This window comes from Nycticebus coucang, chromosome X (assembly GCF_027406575.1).
Source record: "Nycticebus coucang isolate mNycCou1 chromosome X, mNycCou1.pri, whole genome shotgun sequence".
Lineage (NCBI taxonomy): Eukaryota > Metazoa > Chordata > Mammalia > Primates > Lorisidae > Nycticebus > Nycticebus coucang.
Window position 1 is genome coordinate 174552280 of NC_069804.1, and position 17612 is coordinate 174569891.

Sequence of the window (17612 nt, forward strand, 5' to 3'; positions counted from 1 at the left end):
TAAAATAATATGCTAGAAGGACAGAAACAGAAAATGAAGGAATAAATGAATGAATGAACAACATGTCATGTTGTAATAAATTTTGTAAAGCCAAATAAGCCAGAATATGAGTATAAAGAATAATGGAGGGGCTACAGATTATTCAGGTATTGTTTTTGTGACTGATTTTAATGTGGTTTTACATATTGTTAGTAGAAAGTTTTCATGAATAATTACAAAGCTAATACATGCTTAACTTAACTATTTAAACTTATTAACTTATTTAACTATTATTTTTCTACCAAGCAATTTTTTGTGTGATAAAACTGCTCACATCTATCAATTATTTTTAACATCATAGAGAAACAACATGATTTTTTATGATAAGTCACACAGGTCATGTACTCACAGCATTAATAGATGATTTTATTTTGCCTGATTACATTTTTCAGAGACGAAAAGAGAATATTTTCAGAAATATCATTATTTTAAATTATTCAAAGGATTTATGATTGTATTGTACAGTGCATTCTGGGTTCGTTAAAAATCCCTTTGGTGGGTGGAGCAAGATGGTGGGCAAGAAACAGATTTTCAAAACTGGGCATGGTGAGATAGGGGAAAGAAGATTCCAGGCACCTGAGAATTGTAGGCTTTGCCCAGAAACATCCCTTAGGGGGCACAGGGAAGCACTGGGAGACTTCAGGATCTCTGGAGGAGGACAAAAGCAGTGAAGACGGGGCAAATGTTTGCATGAGGTCTGAGGCAACCAGCCTTGGTGACTGCAGCTCATAGCAGCTACAGCAGGTAAGACTTGGAAACTCAGGTGAGTTACTTTGGGGGACTTGGGGTGAACGAGCAAGTGACTTTGAACAAAGCCCAGAGATTGAGACTCACCAGATTGGGCATCATTCAGCTGCAGACCTCAAGCAGCCATCGTGGGAGAGCTGCCTTGCAAGCTTGGCCCTCAGGGTCCTAGAGCTTGACTTGTTTGGGGAGACTTTGGGAGAGTGAGCAAGTGACTTTGAACATTGCTCAGAGGCCAGGACTAAGCCTCCGGAGAGCAGAGCAGAAGTTTCATTGTTTGGCTGCAGGCTGCACACAGCCACTGTGGGAGAGCAGTCTTGAAGGCTTGGCCCTCAGGATTTTAGCGCAAGGCCTTACTGGCATGCCTGACAAGCATGCAGCCACTTCTGGAGGGATCTGAGGAACATAAGCTTTCCTGGGATAGCCACTGTTTAGCCAAGGGACACAGGTTGGAAAGGCCGAGGAGTCTACATTAAGTGGGCTGAGGAGAGATCTGGGCTCCCAACCCTGTGGGGTTGGAGGGCAAAGAAGTTAGCAGAGGCTGCCAGTCTCCATCTTATATAGCTTAATTGTGATTAATATCTCATATCCCAGAAGATCACCTGTTGCACAGGAAATAATCAGCAAGATATATACATAGTTTATTTTTGCTGTTGTATTTATTGTTAGTTTGTCCATTTTTTGTTAGATAGTAACTGTGTACATTACATTTATGGGGTACGATGCGCTGATTTTATATATAATTTGGAATGTTTACATCAAACTGGTTAACATAGCCTTCACCTCACTTATTGTTGTGTTTAGACATTTATACTCTACTCTTAATATATTTGACTTGACATGTATGCTTGCAATATGCACAGTAGGTGAGGTCCCACCAATTACCCTCCCTCCACCTGTCCACCCGCCTCATCCTCTGCTTCTCTCCTTCTTTCAGGGCTATAATTGTATTTTATCTTTCATATGAAAGTGTGGGTGGTTATATATTGATTTCATAATAGTATTGAGTACATTGGGTATTTATTTGTTCATTCTTGAGATACTTTACTAAGAAGAATATGATCCAGCTCCATCCATGTAAACATAAAAGAGATAAAGTCTCCATCTTTTTATAGCTGCATAGTATTCCATGCTATACATATGCCACAATCTGTTAATCCATTCATGGGTCGATGGGCACTTGGGCTGCTTCCATGACTTGGCAATTATGGATTGGGCTGCAATAAACATTCTTGTGCAAATGTCTTTGTTGTAAAGTGATTTTTGGTCATCTGGATATATCCCTAGTAGAGGAATTGCAGGATCAAACAGCAGATCTACTTGTAGTTCCCTAAGTGTTCTCCAAACTTCTTTCCAGAAGAAAGAAGTTAAGTTTGCATTCCCACCAGCAGTGCAGAAGTGTTCCCTTCTCTCTACATCCACACCGACATCTGTAATTTTGGGATTTTGTTATGTGGGCTGCTCTTACTGGAGTTAGATGATATCTCAAAGTGGTTTTGATTTGCATTTCTCTGATGATTAAAGATGATGAGCATTTTTTCATGTGTCTGTAGGCCATGTGCCTGTCTTCTTCAGAGAAGCTTCTGTTCAAGTCTCTTGCCCACAATGAAATGGGATCACTAGTTAGTTTCTTATTAATAAGTTTGAGTTCATAATAACAGTTAATTAATAAGTGACTAGACAATAGAGTAACAAATTGTGTAATTCTTTTCACTCCCCACACATGGTATACCTATACCAGCTAAAGATTTTTAGGTTTATCCTAACATAATACACAACTCAGGTGTGTTTCACATAATGTATTATGATTAGCAATTTTTGGGTTGAGTAAATGAGTATGTCTTTTCCTTAATATACAATGGTGAAATGCCATCTCTTATAATGTATTTATTTAATGTGTTTTTGGTGAAAATCCCTTATGACTTTATTTCATATCCATTCCCCTCAAAATAAAACTGATCTGGAAAGTATTATACATTTTAAGAATTGTTAAGGAAAATAATTAACTGACTAGTGATTAACAGAGCTAAGTTTGTTTTGTTCAATTTCACTCACATCGTGTGACTCCAAATGAGGTATTTCTCTCTGACAAAGTATTCTATCATTATTTCTAACCTTTAGTTAATAGCTGTCCTTTTTTTTTTTTTTACAAAGGGTGCAGTTCCTTTCAGAAATGCACTATGTTGAATTGGGGGTATTTTAAATGATTTCTCCTCTTCATCTCATTTCTTTAAGGAAAATTCAATCACACCAAATGTAAGAAAGATCATAGGTATCAAGGCTTTGAATTAATTAGGCTGTACATACACAAGATAATACACAAGTTCATTTCAGCAAGGGCACTGTCTCTGATTCCAAGCTCCTTTGGGTAATTCACCATTATTGATAGAGTTGTCAGATTTAGAAAATAAACATAAAGAGGGACCAGCTAAATTAGAAATTCAGATAAACTACAAATAATGGAACATATATTATTTGGAGGCAATAGTTGAGAGTTACAATATGTGTTGTATACTTTGACTATATATGTAGTAAATTATTATATAGTAATATTATATATGTGTATATATATGTATGTATATTTGAAATTTGGATTTATTTGTCACCCTATTACCAAACTACAGGGAATTTGTTAAAGTATCACATCCTAGCTCATAAGAGGCTATCAAACCACTTGAATTTTTCCTCACATTACTCCCTTGAGGCACACAATCCTTATTCACTATAGGCTTTATAATACTTAATTCATTCACAACACATTTAGAAGAATGTGTAGATCACTTGGTAAGTATGAGGACACAGGACAAATAAAGCTCATTTTCTACCCTGGAAAAGCTCACTCTCTAGAAAAGGAGAAAAGGAGGCACATATATAGACAAATTCCTACAAAACAGTATGTTTAGAAAAGCAGCATTAAAAGATTCTAAGGAAGAATAGAAGAGAAAAAGCAGCACATAACAAATTATTTTTGAAACCACAACTAAAGATTTCCTGAGTTTATAAAAGTCTGCAATAACAAGAAAAACAGATGTATCTGACTTCTCTGTGAGTGATATACACATCTAATTGTTAAAGCACCTCTTCGCATCTTTAAATGCTGGAATATTGTTCGAAATCCCAGGCACTTTGCTGAAGAAAATGACATTCTCCTGTGTTAACGACAGATGGTTTAGTCCTCTTTAATCCATGCAATCTATCTAAATATATCTTTATTCTTAGTGTCTATGCACATTGCTGGTTTATGGTCCTTGGTTGGAATGTTACCCAACTCATTTTGTGCAAAAAAAGGAACTGCGTAGGCTAAAGCTTGGATGAGTTCACTAAAAATTGCTTTCTATTTTGGGTCTCTAAGAGACTGTGTTTTAGGGATCATAAACTAAGACGGTTTTATCTTTTGTCACAGTCTATATAAGTTTTACATACAGATAAAATAGAGAAGGTTGTGTATATAATAGCTGTAGAAAAAAAGTTGAGATCAGTTGTAAAAGAAGTTCATTGGAATTGTTTTAACTTCTTCTATTGGCCAGCAGATAGAGAAACTTTGAATAATTGAGTCCTACTTAGGCAGAATAACATTGACTATCATTGACGTTAAATTTTTGACATTTCTTTTGTTATTAACGGAACATAGATAAATTAAGATTATCTATAGAATACTGCTGTTCCAAAGATCTCAGCACAGAATACTAAAACTATAGTAATGTATATGTTTAGGTTCAGTTGCTTTGATGTTTATTTGCAGTAACACAAAACATATCGAAAAATTAATAATTGATACTCATTATTGGTTGAAGATCAAGGTTACATCGTTTTCATCAATCTTATTTAACAAGTTCAAAACAAGTTTCATCATGTTTCATTTCATAAACAGAAGCATTACTACAGTAATTTCTCTCTCTCTTCTTTTTCTTCTATGTAATTCTTCTATTAGAGACATTCATGTCACAAAGAGCATACGTTAGAGTTGGAAGATTCACTAAAATAGATTTGGTATCAGCTACCGCTCACAATATAAAAACTGTTCCTTTAGAGATACTCAAGTGCTTTCAGGCTTTATAATCCTGATCTTCTAAGAAGCAATCATTAGCCATGAGCAGGTGACAATAACCCTGGGGGGTATGACAATTCAATAACTCACATCCCCAGCTCACATACATATATGTCAAGATCCTCAATGTCTACCTGTCTCTCTCTCCTTATTTTGATTCAGAAATTAAACTCCAACCATGAGGCATTCTCCATCAAGTCTTCACTTGGAACCAGTGTGACTGTAGGATAAATCACTTCAATTGTAAATAAAATAATTCTTTCTGTGTGTATTTATTTGATGGGACAGCTCTTTGAGAAGCTCTAAAACAGATACATATTTTGTGGTCATGGACTGACATATTCTTTCTGGTATTCTTCTTCTTTATGAATCATTTATTTTTATTTTATAAATATGAGAATAAAGATCCATATGAGTAAAAATGTTAAATGCCAAGAAAACAATTACAAATGTTTACCTTCAAAGACACAGGTGGAAATTTAGTTTCTAAATCTGTACTAATGTTCAAGAAAATATTAATGTTTCAAGTCTGATTAATTTATTAATTCATCTAATGATGTTTATCCAATGCCTACAAAAGTGCCATGCACAATTTATAATCAAAATAATGAACAAAATAGACAAAGATTATTTAGTTATTATAGATAATATTGAAAGTTATAAATCAACAAATACATGATCAAAATTCTAAAATATTATCTTACTCTAATAATCAAAGATGTTAATAAGCCAAATTTATTAATGTATCTGAACATCTAAAATATGTTTGAAATTTACAAGGTAGTACAGAATATATTAATTATTCTTATAATTATAAGAGAATAATAGAGAATACAATAATAGAATTGCCTGTATTCTTTTGAGAAACATATTAATTTTACTCTGCCATATTTTTTTGAGTAGGGTCTATACTAGAATTCTTAATCTAACCTATTTGCCTTCTTGTACTCTGCTCCTGGATGGTTACCACAATGGTCAGTTTCCCTGTATTTAATATTATCTACACAGCCACAAAATAGGGGAGGTGATAGGCTCCACTTTCAATTGTTTGTGATAATGTGACAAGATAAATATAAAATAAGGGGCATTATAATTTCAATAATTTGACGGTGTGGCACCTGTGGCTCAAGGAGTAGGGCGCCGGTCCCATATGCCAGAGGTGGCAGGTTCAAACCCAGCCCCGGCCAAAAAAAAAAAAAATTTGACTACTCAAGAGAAGCTACTGAAACAGGAAATTTGAAGATTTCTGGCTATTAAGAAATAAATGACTTATGGATTTCCCCTGACAATGGAAAAAAAGAAAGGAGATATGAGAAACATAAAATATAGCAGCTTATCAGATTATGAAATGGAATTTAAACCCATTGTCTATCTATCTATCTGCATATGTATAATATATATCCAGAAAGTATCCAGCCATCCAGCCCCGTATGTCTCTATTTTTCATATTACATTGCTGGATACTTTCTGGACAGTCCTCATATGTTGGGGAAGGTAAACCATCACTTCTAAGGGTTCAAATGCAGATGCAGACACACATCACAATAATAAGGTATGGTTCTGTAAAATACCCTGTTTCCCCGAAAATAGGACATCCTCCAAAAATAAGACCTATTTACAGGAAAGATAAGACGTCCCCTGAAAATAAGACCTAGTGCATCTTTGGGAACACACCTTAAAATAAGACACTGTCTTATTTTTGGGGAAACATGGTAATAAAGACTTAAAATGTATAGAATCCTTCAAGAAGTATTTGGGAAGAGCAAAGAATCCTATCAAATGGAATAATGCAAGCTAAACTATGTATATGGGAAAGTATCAGATATATTTGCTGTAGAAAGAGTAGCTGGTTTAACAATAACAAAGCTACAAGTAGGGAATAGTGTAGGTTAAATCTGGAAAGATGGCTTGAATATTATATTCTAAAGGATCTTAAATAATAGGAAAAATAGTTATCTTAAGAATTTTGATATATTAAAAGAAACATTGACTAGAGATTCTTTCCCCCAGTGTATGTTCTTGTTTGGGTTATCAAAGATTACTTTATTCCAGATGTTTATGTTTCTATTTTTGTGCCTGTGCCATGCTGTTTTGATCACTATGGCCTTATAGTACAGCCTAAAGTGTGGCAGGCTGATCCCCCGGCTTTGTTTTTATTGTAAAGAATTTCTTTAGCTATATGGGCATTTTTATGGTTCTATACAAGACGGATAATTATTTTTTACAAGTTTTGAAAGTATGATGTTGATATTTTAATGGGGATTGTATTGAATCTGTAGACTGCTTTGGAAAGTATAGACATTTTAACAATGTTGATTCTTCCCAGCCATGAGCATGATATGTCCTTCCATTTGTTAATATATTCACTATTCCTTTTCTTAGGGTTTCATAATTTTCTTTATAGAGGTCCTTCACCTCTTTTGTTAGGTATATTCCTAGGTATTTCATTTTCTTTGAACCTTCTGTGAAGGGGATGTGTCCTTAATTAGATTCTCATCCTGGCTGTTATTGGTGTATACAAAGGCTACTGACTTATGGACACTGATTTTATATCCCACGTATACTGTATTTTTTGATGACTTCCAGGAGTCTTGTGGTTGAGTCTTTGGGGTTCTCTAAGTATAAGATCGTATTGTTGGCAAAGAGGGAGAGTTTGAACTCCTCTGCTCCCATTTGGATGCCCTCTATTTCCTTCTCTTGCCTGATTGTATTGGACTTGTATAGGACTTCCAGCACTATGGTGAATAGTAGTGGCAATAGAGGACAACCTTGTCTGGCTCCAGTTCTAAGTGGAAAACCTTTCAGTTTTACTCCATTCAGTAAAATATTAGCTGTGAGTTTGTCGTACATGGCTTCAATCAGTTTAAGAAATGTGCCACCAATGCCCAATTTACAAGCGCCAAAATATGGAAATGGCCTAAACGCCCACCAACCCAGGAATAGATTAACAAATTGTGGTATATGTATACCATGGAATACTATTCAGCCATTAAAAAAGATGAGACTTTACATCTTTTGTATTAAACTGGATGGAAGTGAGGAACACATTCTTCTTAGTAAAACATCACAAGAATGGAGAAGCAAGAATCCTATGTACTCAATTCTGATATGAAGACGATTGATGACCAAGTACATGTTGGGGGAGGGGAGTGCAAGGAGAGGGAAGGAGAGAGGTGGGGGGGTCAATGGGTGTGACACATCTCTTGGGTATGGGTCACAATTATAAGAGGGACTTTACTTAACAAATGCAATCAGTGTAAAATAATATTTTCCTCCTTCTCTCTCTCAATAAAAGCAGAATCTGTGTGTTTAAACACTACATTAGATTGCATATCATTAGTAGATTCAAATAAATACTGTTATCCACTTTGTATCTATTCACTCACAAGAAGTTTTGAGCTTATGTTATGTACTGGGAGCTCTGATTAGCACTTGAGATATAGCAATGAGCAAACTAAGTCTGGAGGAGGAGACAAATAAATAAATGAAAATTTTCATAATGGCTCAATATGTGCTATGTGTGTATTGTTCCTAAAATGGAAATTGCTATTTTTATAAAACTACAACAAAATTTGCTAATTGGGACAAAGAAGAGTTCTCATTAAAGCGATAAAGAATAATTATATAATAAAGATTAGTATGAGAGTTTAAAAAAAATAAGAAACGTTGATACTATAACCAAGTACCAGTATACAAGACTGCCTCTATAGTGGTGAGATTTTTTTTCAAAATTTTCAGTTTTGTGATAAATAATAAATTTCCTTCTACTATAAAAATGAGTTTAATGCAGTCAACTGATATTTAACAAAAAAGCACAGGCAATTCAATGGAGAAAGGATAGTCTTTTTAAGAAATGGTGCTGGTACAAAACAGACATTCACAGACACATGCAAAAAAAAAAAAAAAAAGTCTAGACACAGAACTTACACTTTTCACAAAAATTGACCCAACATGATGAAATTCTGAGGCATGATGTCAGCAATATGGTTGAATAGGAGGCTCCTGATACCTTCCACCTAAGGATAAACGAAATGATCACCTATTCATGGATAAATTCCCTCTGACAGAAAGTCAGAAACCAGTTGAGAGCCTCTTACCCACCAAGCAACTGAGAAAAAACCTACATCAACTCAAACTCTCCTGGTGGAGAGGAGAGTTTAGATCCCAGTATAGCGCCCTAAAACTATGGTGATTCTTGGTTTGGGCTTTAATTTGCCAACTCAGGGAATAAAGGGTATTTGGAATATACAAGTCTAGTTAAAAGGTGGTAGTTTTATCCCCCTAGAGTAGTTCTCAGAAGGGACTCCAAGATTCAGCTTCTCGTTTTTTCCCCAGGAGGGGTTTTATGACAAACTTCCTGTGGCTACCTGGCAGCCTGGATTCCAACTAACGGTCTGAGACTTCTCTCATAGCTCATTCCAGCAATAACTCAAGGTTGATTATTCCCTCCCTGAAGGATTTTGTACACGCATTAATTACCTCAATTTTTATAGCTATTTTAGGTTTTCCTTACAGTTTATAGATATCAACATGAAAAGAATCATGTTTTCCTAAAAAGTTTCTAAGTTCATATTGTCAAGTAGTGTCCTTGGCCAAACACTTTCATTCACTGTATCATTTGAAAATTTTGATTATGTTTCTATTTTACAGCCAGATATTCCAACTTCTCTTCATGCCTACCAAAACTCAGAGAAATTCATTTTCCTAACAAGTGTGTTAGCTCATATTGTTAAACTGTTTGTCAAATGTTTTTATTCAGTAAAAGAAAACAGACAATGAGGGACTGCATCCCTAGAAGAGATGTCTAGGCATATGTGAACCTCACTGCACCAAAATCAGTGGTTTTATTTGAGCACACAAGTACTTACAGGGACTTCATCTCCTAAGAGTGCTATAGAGAACAGGCTTTAAAAATGAAGCTTCCTGTTTCACTTCAGAAGTGGTTGATGACAGACTACTGGATGGCTGGGATTCTAACTTGCATCAAAAAGTGAAAGGGGTCAAAAACATTAACCTGCATCAAGTCTAAAAAGAAGAGTGTAGTTCCCGAGTCTTCTCTTTTGACTTGCCCCAGAAATAACTCCACATTTATTAAGCCATCCTGGAAAGAGTATGCCCACACATTGAACACCTCAACTTTTATAGCTTCTACTTGAGGGATTGCATCATGAGCCTCCTAGGTCTGGGAGAAGAGGGGACTGGGCATTTGCAAACTCTTCAGATCACAAAATAAAGTGGTGGCTTTAAATGGGCATGATACTATTCTCAGGGGCTATACCCCTGATAGAATGCAGAAAGGGGTTAAAAAAGTAAAGCTCACTATTACTGTCTAGAAAGTGGCGAATTGACAGCCTGGATTCTAACTAACTTGCATCAGGACTTAAAGAGGTAGCTCAGCACTATCTGAAACTTTTCCCACAGATCACTCTAGTCATAACTTCAGGTCTACCAATTGCTCCTTAAATATGCCTATTTATTCATCAAGTGCCGCAATTTTTGATAACATGCATGTGAGGGACAGCATTCCAAATCTCTTAGCCATGGGAGAAGAAGGAATGAGGCACATGCACATCTCCTTAGATCACAGAGCGAGGAGGTGGTTTATAGGTCCAAAATACTTCCAGGCACCACAAACATTGGAAGAAGTGCTAAAAAGCACTAGAACATGAAGCTCCCATGTTCTGTCCAGAATAGGCTTACTACATACTTTTCCAGTGGCTATTTGACACCGTGGTCCTTAATTAACTTTCATCAGGGAATGAATGGGGCAGTAAAACCATAGCCCTCAGGGAGCCTGAGCAGAAATTGGACATGTCATGAGCCACTTTACTAAGTAAACCTGGTGATGAATCCAGGTCTATTCTTTCACCTAGGAGGAGTTTGTCCATGCATCCAATGCCACCACTTCTAAAGCTCCTAGCCAAATAACTGTACACTTAAATGCTTAGCTCTGGGATTCAATGGGCTTTGCATTCCTGGCTTCTTATTAAAAAGAAATACATTGGTCCACTCCCAGTGGTTATCTCCCCAACATCAGAGAATGCAGTTGGAAAGTGAGTACAGACATTTATTTACACAGCCTCTCCCCAGTTTATTGAGAAGGAATAGAAAAACGATATTAACATGTAGAAGGAGTGAAAAAATAACATTGACTTCAAAATGAGGATAAGACAAACTGCAATACATATTCAACCCCTGAACTTCTTTAACCACCTCGAGATGATATAGTTTCTACCTTAGTGATTGCAGGATACTGATATGATGTGGTTCATCCCAAAATCTAGTGGGCCGTCAAAAACAGAGACAGTATTCTGGATAAACCCGAAGATTAGAGAAACACATTAAAATATCTATCCAGATAAATGACTGAGATCCTTCTCCAGCACAAATCTAGTCTCACATGCTTGGGAGAGGTCTGTTGGAAAATCTATCTTGGGTTTTAGAATGTTGCTGGAATCTACCACTATGTAGTAAGAATTTTTTTTTCTTTAACTACTATACAGTTCCATTAATCAGCTAATGCCTATAGGCCTTAAATTAAAGGTAGGATAATGCAGTTTGGTTGTCATGCAGTAATTTAAATGTGGATAATGATGCTATATTTGAAACATAAAAGTAATGATGGATTTTTAGCATACGCTTTAAAAAGAGTAATGAGTCTGTTAATAGTGAACAGCCTTTCTACTCCTGATAAAAAGGTAAGACTATAGACAAATAGCCCCATCGATTGATGATCTGTGATATTTTCTCTGGGAGCATTCTGAGGCAACAACAGCCACTATTAATTCAACACTGTTAACTCATAGGCAGGACTTCTGTCCCTCCTGTGATGAGATATAGCAAGATCCAAACTGCTCAGAGATGCAGAGGTCACACAACTCTTGTCACCCTCCTTCTTGTTCATCAATGTGTATTAAATATAACCCTTTACTCCTGTTTAGTTTAAAGATTCTCTACTTTCTGCTCCACTGTGTCGAGGAAAGATTACAGAAGACCTAAATCTCACTTTTGTTTCACTTTTAACCTGTGATCCTATTTATCTATAAAAATGGTACAAAAGTAATTGCAGTTTTGGAACATGAATTTTAAATCATTAAAACTAGCTCAAAAACATCTTATTAATTAAAATTGGAATCATAACTATCAACACATTGCCATCAATGAGAAAGAAGTTTATTTCTTCTTGTACCATAAAAATTAATGCTTCAGAATTTGACAAACTCTTGGGAAGCATTTTCTGTTCCTGCTGGTTGTGGGAAGTGTTTTCCCTGCAAAAAGTTGTAGAGATGCTTGGGGTACGTGGTAGTTGGTTGGCAAGAGGTCAGGTGAATATGGTGGATGAGGCAAAACTTTGTAGTCCAATTTGTTCAACTTTTGAAGCTTTTATTGTGTGATGTGCCATTGGGCTTTGTTGTGGAGAAGAATTGGGTCCTGTCTGTTGACCAAGGCTTCCTGCCGGCACTGCAGTTTTCAGAGCATCTTACTTATTTGCTGAACAGTCCTTTCAGATGTAATGGTTTCACCAGGATTCAGAAAGCTGTAGTAGATCAGAACAGAAGCAGAGTACCCAACATTAATCATGACATTTTGAGGGGCCTACTATGGCTCTGGGAGTGCTTTAGAAGTTCCTCTTGGCCCAATCACTGAGCTCATCATCACTGGTTGTCATATAAAATCACTTTTCATCACAGATCATAACCTGACTGAGAAATGGTTCTTATTTATTGCATAGAATAAGAGAAGATGACACTTGAAAATGATGATTGCTCTGATTTTTGGTCAGCTCATGAGGCACCCATTTATTGAGATTTTTTACCTTTCCGATTGCCCTCAAATTCTGAATGACGGTAAAATGGTCCATGTTGATTTCTTTGGCAACCTCTCATATAGTGGTCACAGGATCAGTTTTGACGATTGCTCTCAATTGGTAATTGTCAAATTATGATGGCTGGCCACTATGCTCCTCATCTTCAAGGACTTCACCTCCTTTGCAAAACTTCTTGAACCACCATTGCACTGTATGTTCATTAGCAATTCCTGGGCCAAATGTGTTGTTGATGTTGCAAGTCATCTCTGATGCTTTATGACCCATTTTGAACTTAAATGAGAAAATTACTCTAATTTGTTTTCTGTTTAAAATCACAACAGTGTAACAGAGTTCCCTTTCCTTTGATGGGCATGCTTTTTAATCTTTTGATTTATGTATTTCTCTTGTATATCTTGTTTCTCCCTAATAAATTCTAAGGGCAAGGATGTTAAAAAAATCATATCTAATATAAACATAAAATAAACAATAAGTAATGAATCATTAGCAAAAAATAAAGCAAGAAATGTGCATTAAAATAATGTATAACATAACCACATTTATTTAAGAATACATTCCATTATCAAATGGCAAATTTCAACAATGCAAAAGCCACAATTACTTTTGCCCCAAACTTTAGAGGAGAAAGAACTTAAGGAGAAAAGTAGAAGATGACAATTAGACTTTTATTAATTCATCAAAATGTATGCTAGAAATATAATAAGTACCTAGGTATTTACAATAAAGATATGAAATATGTATCTACATGAATACTTGTACATGACCATTATTATCATTATTACACAGTGTAAAGGTCCATCAACTGCTGAATGAATATTAAAACTCTACTAGTATGTGTTACAATATACGTAAATCTTGTAAACATTATAATAAAAGTAAAAAGCCCAGAATGAAAGGCCTCGTAGTATATAATTCTATTATATACAATGATCACAATACACAAATCCAAAAAACATAAAGCATATTAGTGACTGCCAAGAGATGGGGCCATGAACAGGAAGTGACTGCTATTTAGCATAATATACTTCTGGGGATGATGGAAATTTTATGGAATTATATAGTAGGAATGGTTCTACAAATATGTGAATATGCTAAATGCCACTGAATTGTATACTTTAATTAGGTCAATTTTATTGCTTACAAATTAATCTCTAAATATATCTCAATAAACCATTTAAAAATATACCTACTATAGTTTTTAGAGCTGTGCTGTTGAGGTTGACGTTCCTTTCCTTTTCCTTTGACAGAGTGAATGAAATGTATTCATTTCCATCATGCAATAGTTTAGAAAGGCAGAGGGAAAGATGTTTCTTTTAGGAAATAATTAACTACCCCAACCTCTGATTTATAAATTCTACCTCAGAAACTTTCTTCTGAATCTGAGATTTCATTTTTTTGTATTTAAAATATTTTATTTATTAATTAATTTTTAGAGACAGTGTTATAACTCTGTACCCAGGCTATCATCCATGCTGGAGTATAGTGGCACAATAACAGCTCACTGCATCCTCAAACTCTTAGGCTCAAGCAATTATCCCACCTCAACTTCCTGAGTACTTTTTTATTTTTTATTTTTTTGAGAGATGGAGACATGCTATGTTGCCTAGTTGGGTCTAGAACTTCCGGTCTCAAGTGACTCTACTACATCAGCCTAACAAAGTGTTGGGATTATAGGCATGAGCTACCATACTCAGTCTGAATATGAGATTTCTTAACGATATCTTATTACTTGAAACAAAGGAAGTGCCAGGTATTACTACTTACACCCATAAGTAATACTTAAAATCACCTATTACAGCTACCATAGGTGGAAAATTCAACCACTGTCTTGGGAGTAGCTTTGGGGGAAGAGTGGATGATATTCTCCATGGCCTATTCAATTTACAAGTCTTATATTGTTTCTGTCCCCTGCATTTTAATGAATCTCCTCTTTTACTTCTCATCTTTCGCTTGGTGCTTTCCTTGTCCTAGACTTATGACTTAGGGTTGCAAGTGGTCCTTAATGGCTGGGCTTTACCTCTAGAGTTATTCAGAGTCATACATAGTCTTGAGCTTTATTGTAGACCCATCATAATAAGGACAGAAATAACAGCTTTATAGCATCAAGATCCTTTCCTCTTACTCTAGAAAACAAAAAAGTCCCAGAGGCAGTAGTTCAATGAAGACTCTTAAAGGAGATGAATGTCTCCATGGAATCAGGTAAACCAACATGAACATATTAATATCATTCCACAAAATATCAAAAGCATCTGGAGAAATGTATTGTTTTATATTTTTTAATTCATTTTATAATTTAATTATCCAGAAATGATGCAGGCTATTTGTTATATACCAATTCCAAGGTTACATGCTGGAGAAATGGAGATACTTCACATAAAATATTTTTTGAGTGAACTATCAAGTTAGTGGAAGGGAAAATCTTGTAGTAAATAATTAAAATCAGATGCGAAGAGTGCTACTCTATGGGAAATACAAGATACAATGGGAGCACATAAAAATGAGAGCACTTAATCCAGACTGGAGAAATTATGGGAGTACCATATAGGTGGACCTGAGGATTAACTGGAGTTACATAAGCAAAAGAGTTGAAGAAATCTCACTGCTGAGGAAAGAGCAGTTCAGAGGTCTAGGTGTTACACAATGCATGGAGCTAATCAGGGCCCATGCACTTGGTCCCTTCCTCCTGATTGAAGTATAGAAAACAAGAGGAGAAAGTGGCAAGAGATGAGGCTGGAAAAGTAGGGAGTTAGAGATTTATAAAGGGCCTTGTGTGCCTTTAAAGGTTCTGAATGATACCTTAAGCAGAAAGGGAAAGTCATTCGTGAACTGTAAGCAAGACTTGGTAACCACAAAGAAATGATAAATGTTTGAGTTGATGTATTTTCTATATAATACAATGTGTATACACACACAGATATATATAGAAATAGCACATTGTACCTCATAAATATGTATAATTATGTATCAATTAGAAGATAATTAAGTTTTTTAAAAAGAATTCTATGCAGAAAAGTGACACTACCTGTTATTTTTAAAAGGTTTTTGGACTATCTGGCAGAAAAGGGATTTACAGAAAGATAAGGCAGACCTACACTGAGCACACAGAGATCATTTAGAGGAGATTAATTTGCTGACTTCTCAAAATGTATAGCTTAGCACCAAAGTGATTCTAAAGACTATTTTACATACTATATCAAATTAGTGTGGAAACTCAACCAAGATAGTTCTGTATATAAAAATCCTCACGTACTTTCAGAATCTCCTAGAGAAATTTCTGTCTGCAGGAATGGCTATTCAGTATATTGGGGTATGAATACCTTGCTTGAATTGGTGATCCATAGTCCTAAATCCCTGGGCATTACCTCCTGTTTCTCTGCCTTAAACAATGCCCTTCTAATTTTGACCTTAAGGGACTTTATGATTGCATCATCTACCATATTTTCTGAATTCAATACTCACTTCGGTAAGATGTCTGCCATGATATATTTATTGTGTAATTTTTAGCAATACCCTGTATCATATCCTAAGATGTCTTAGCTGAGCCCTGATATTCTCTCCAGTGTAATTATAGTTTTATAAACACAAGTCTCATGAATATAAGACTTCTGAGTTGTTATGAAATTATCAGCTGGTATAAAAAAAAGCAGAGGTTTAACAGTGTTAACACAAAAAATAGCTACAGCTTTGAAGACATAGAGGGTAATCTTCTTAAGGTTCACTGTTAATTATTTGCAGCACAAGACAGGATGTTGGTATACCATTTTCCCCACAGCTAAAAGAGAACAGATGTTTTCCATACAAGGTCTCAAACAAATCAAGTTTGCAATTCTTACTGGCCCAACAGGGAAAATGTTGAAGTTATTCTGGGATTCGATAGTTTTATCATTGACTGAAAGGAATAAACCTAAATGAGGTAAAAAAAAAAAAAAAAAAACACTCCAGAAAGGTAAACTTCATTTTTTTTTTTAATCCAGGAATGCACATTCTACTCTCATTTAGTGCTGCTTTATTAAAATATTAAATGTCACTGATGTTTATCAAACCACAACATTGCGGGCATTGATTTTATATTTTCTATGGATATGCTATTGAATGATATTTTGTAGGGAATGCTCCTGAATTAAACAGCACAGTCCAGGTGTGTGCTCTCTGGCTGAAAAAAAACTTCTACTTATTGCTTATTACTTTAAGAAACCCATTTGAAGGGATGGGGAAGAGTCTGCAACTGCAAATCAAAGTCCCCTGTTGGATTGCTTCCTGATTCAATTTCCAATGGCATAGCTGATGTTGGAACTTAAAAATAATGCAAATTAACAGCTTTAGTGAAGCCTAACAAAACTTTTAGATTATTCTCAGGGATTTTCATTTTTTTAATCCCATTTTCCTCACATTATTGGCTAAGTACTATAATTTTAGTATAACCAGCTTTTGTATAATACATACCCCTTAAGTCAACCTCCACACCATGATATCACCAATGTTTTTTAAGAATGTGGAAGGTGCACAATTCCATTTACTATTCCTTTTTCTCATAGATAGATCTCTCATATAAATGACACTTCTGTAGTTTTGCCTGGTTAATTTTCATAAAACAAACAAACAAAAAATCACACTATTGTTTTGAAAATTTGAAAACAATATTAAGATTAGGAGTGCTTGAGGTACTACATGTCTTACATAAGTAAAAGCAAAGAAAAATATTGCATGACAGACAATTGTAAGTACAAAAGTGTGTCCATCATTCCAAAATGTATAATAATTATTAAAATAAGGCTACCTTGTAGGAAATGTGTAGTGTTGGTTCACATTTTATCAAGATGGTAATTCTAGACCCTATTCTTTAACTCCATAGTCTATGCATTGTAGATGAATAGGTAAGTTATCAAATATTTATTGAAATTTGCTTCAGACATCAACCTATGTACAATAGCAAATGAGACATACATAGTTCCTGCT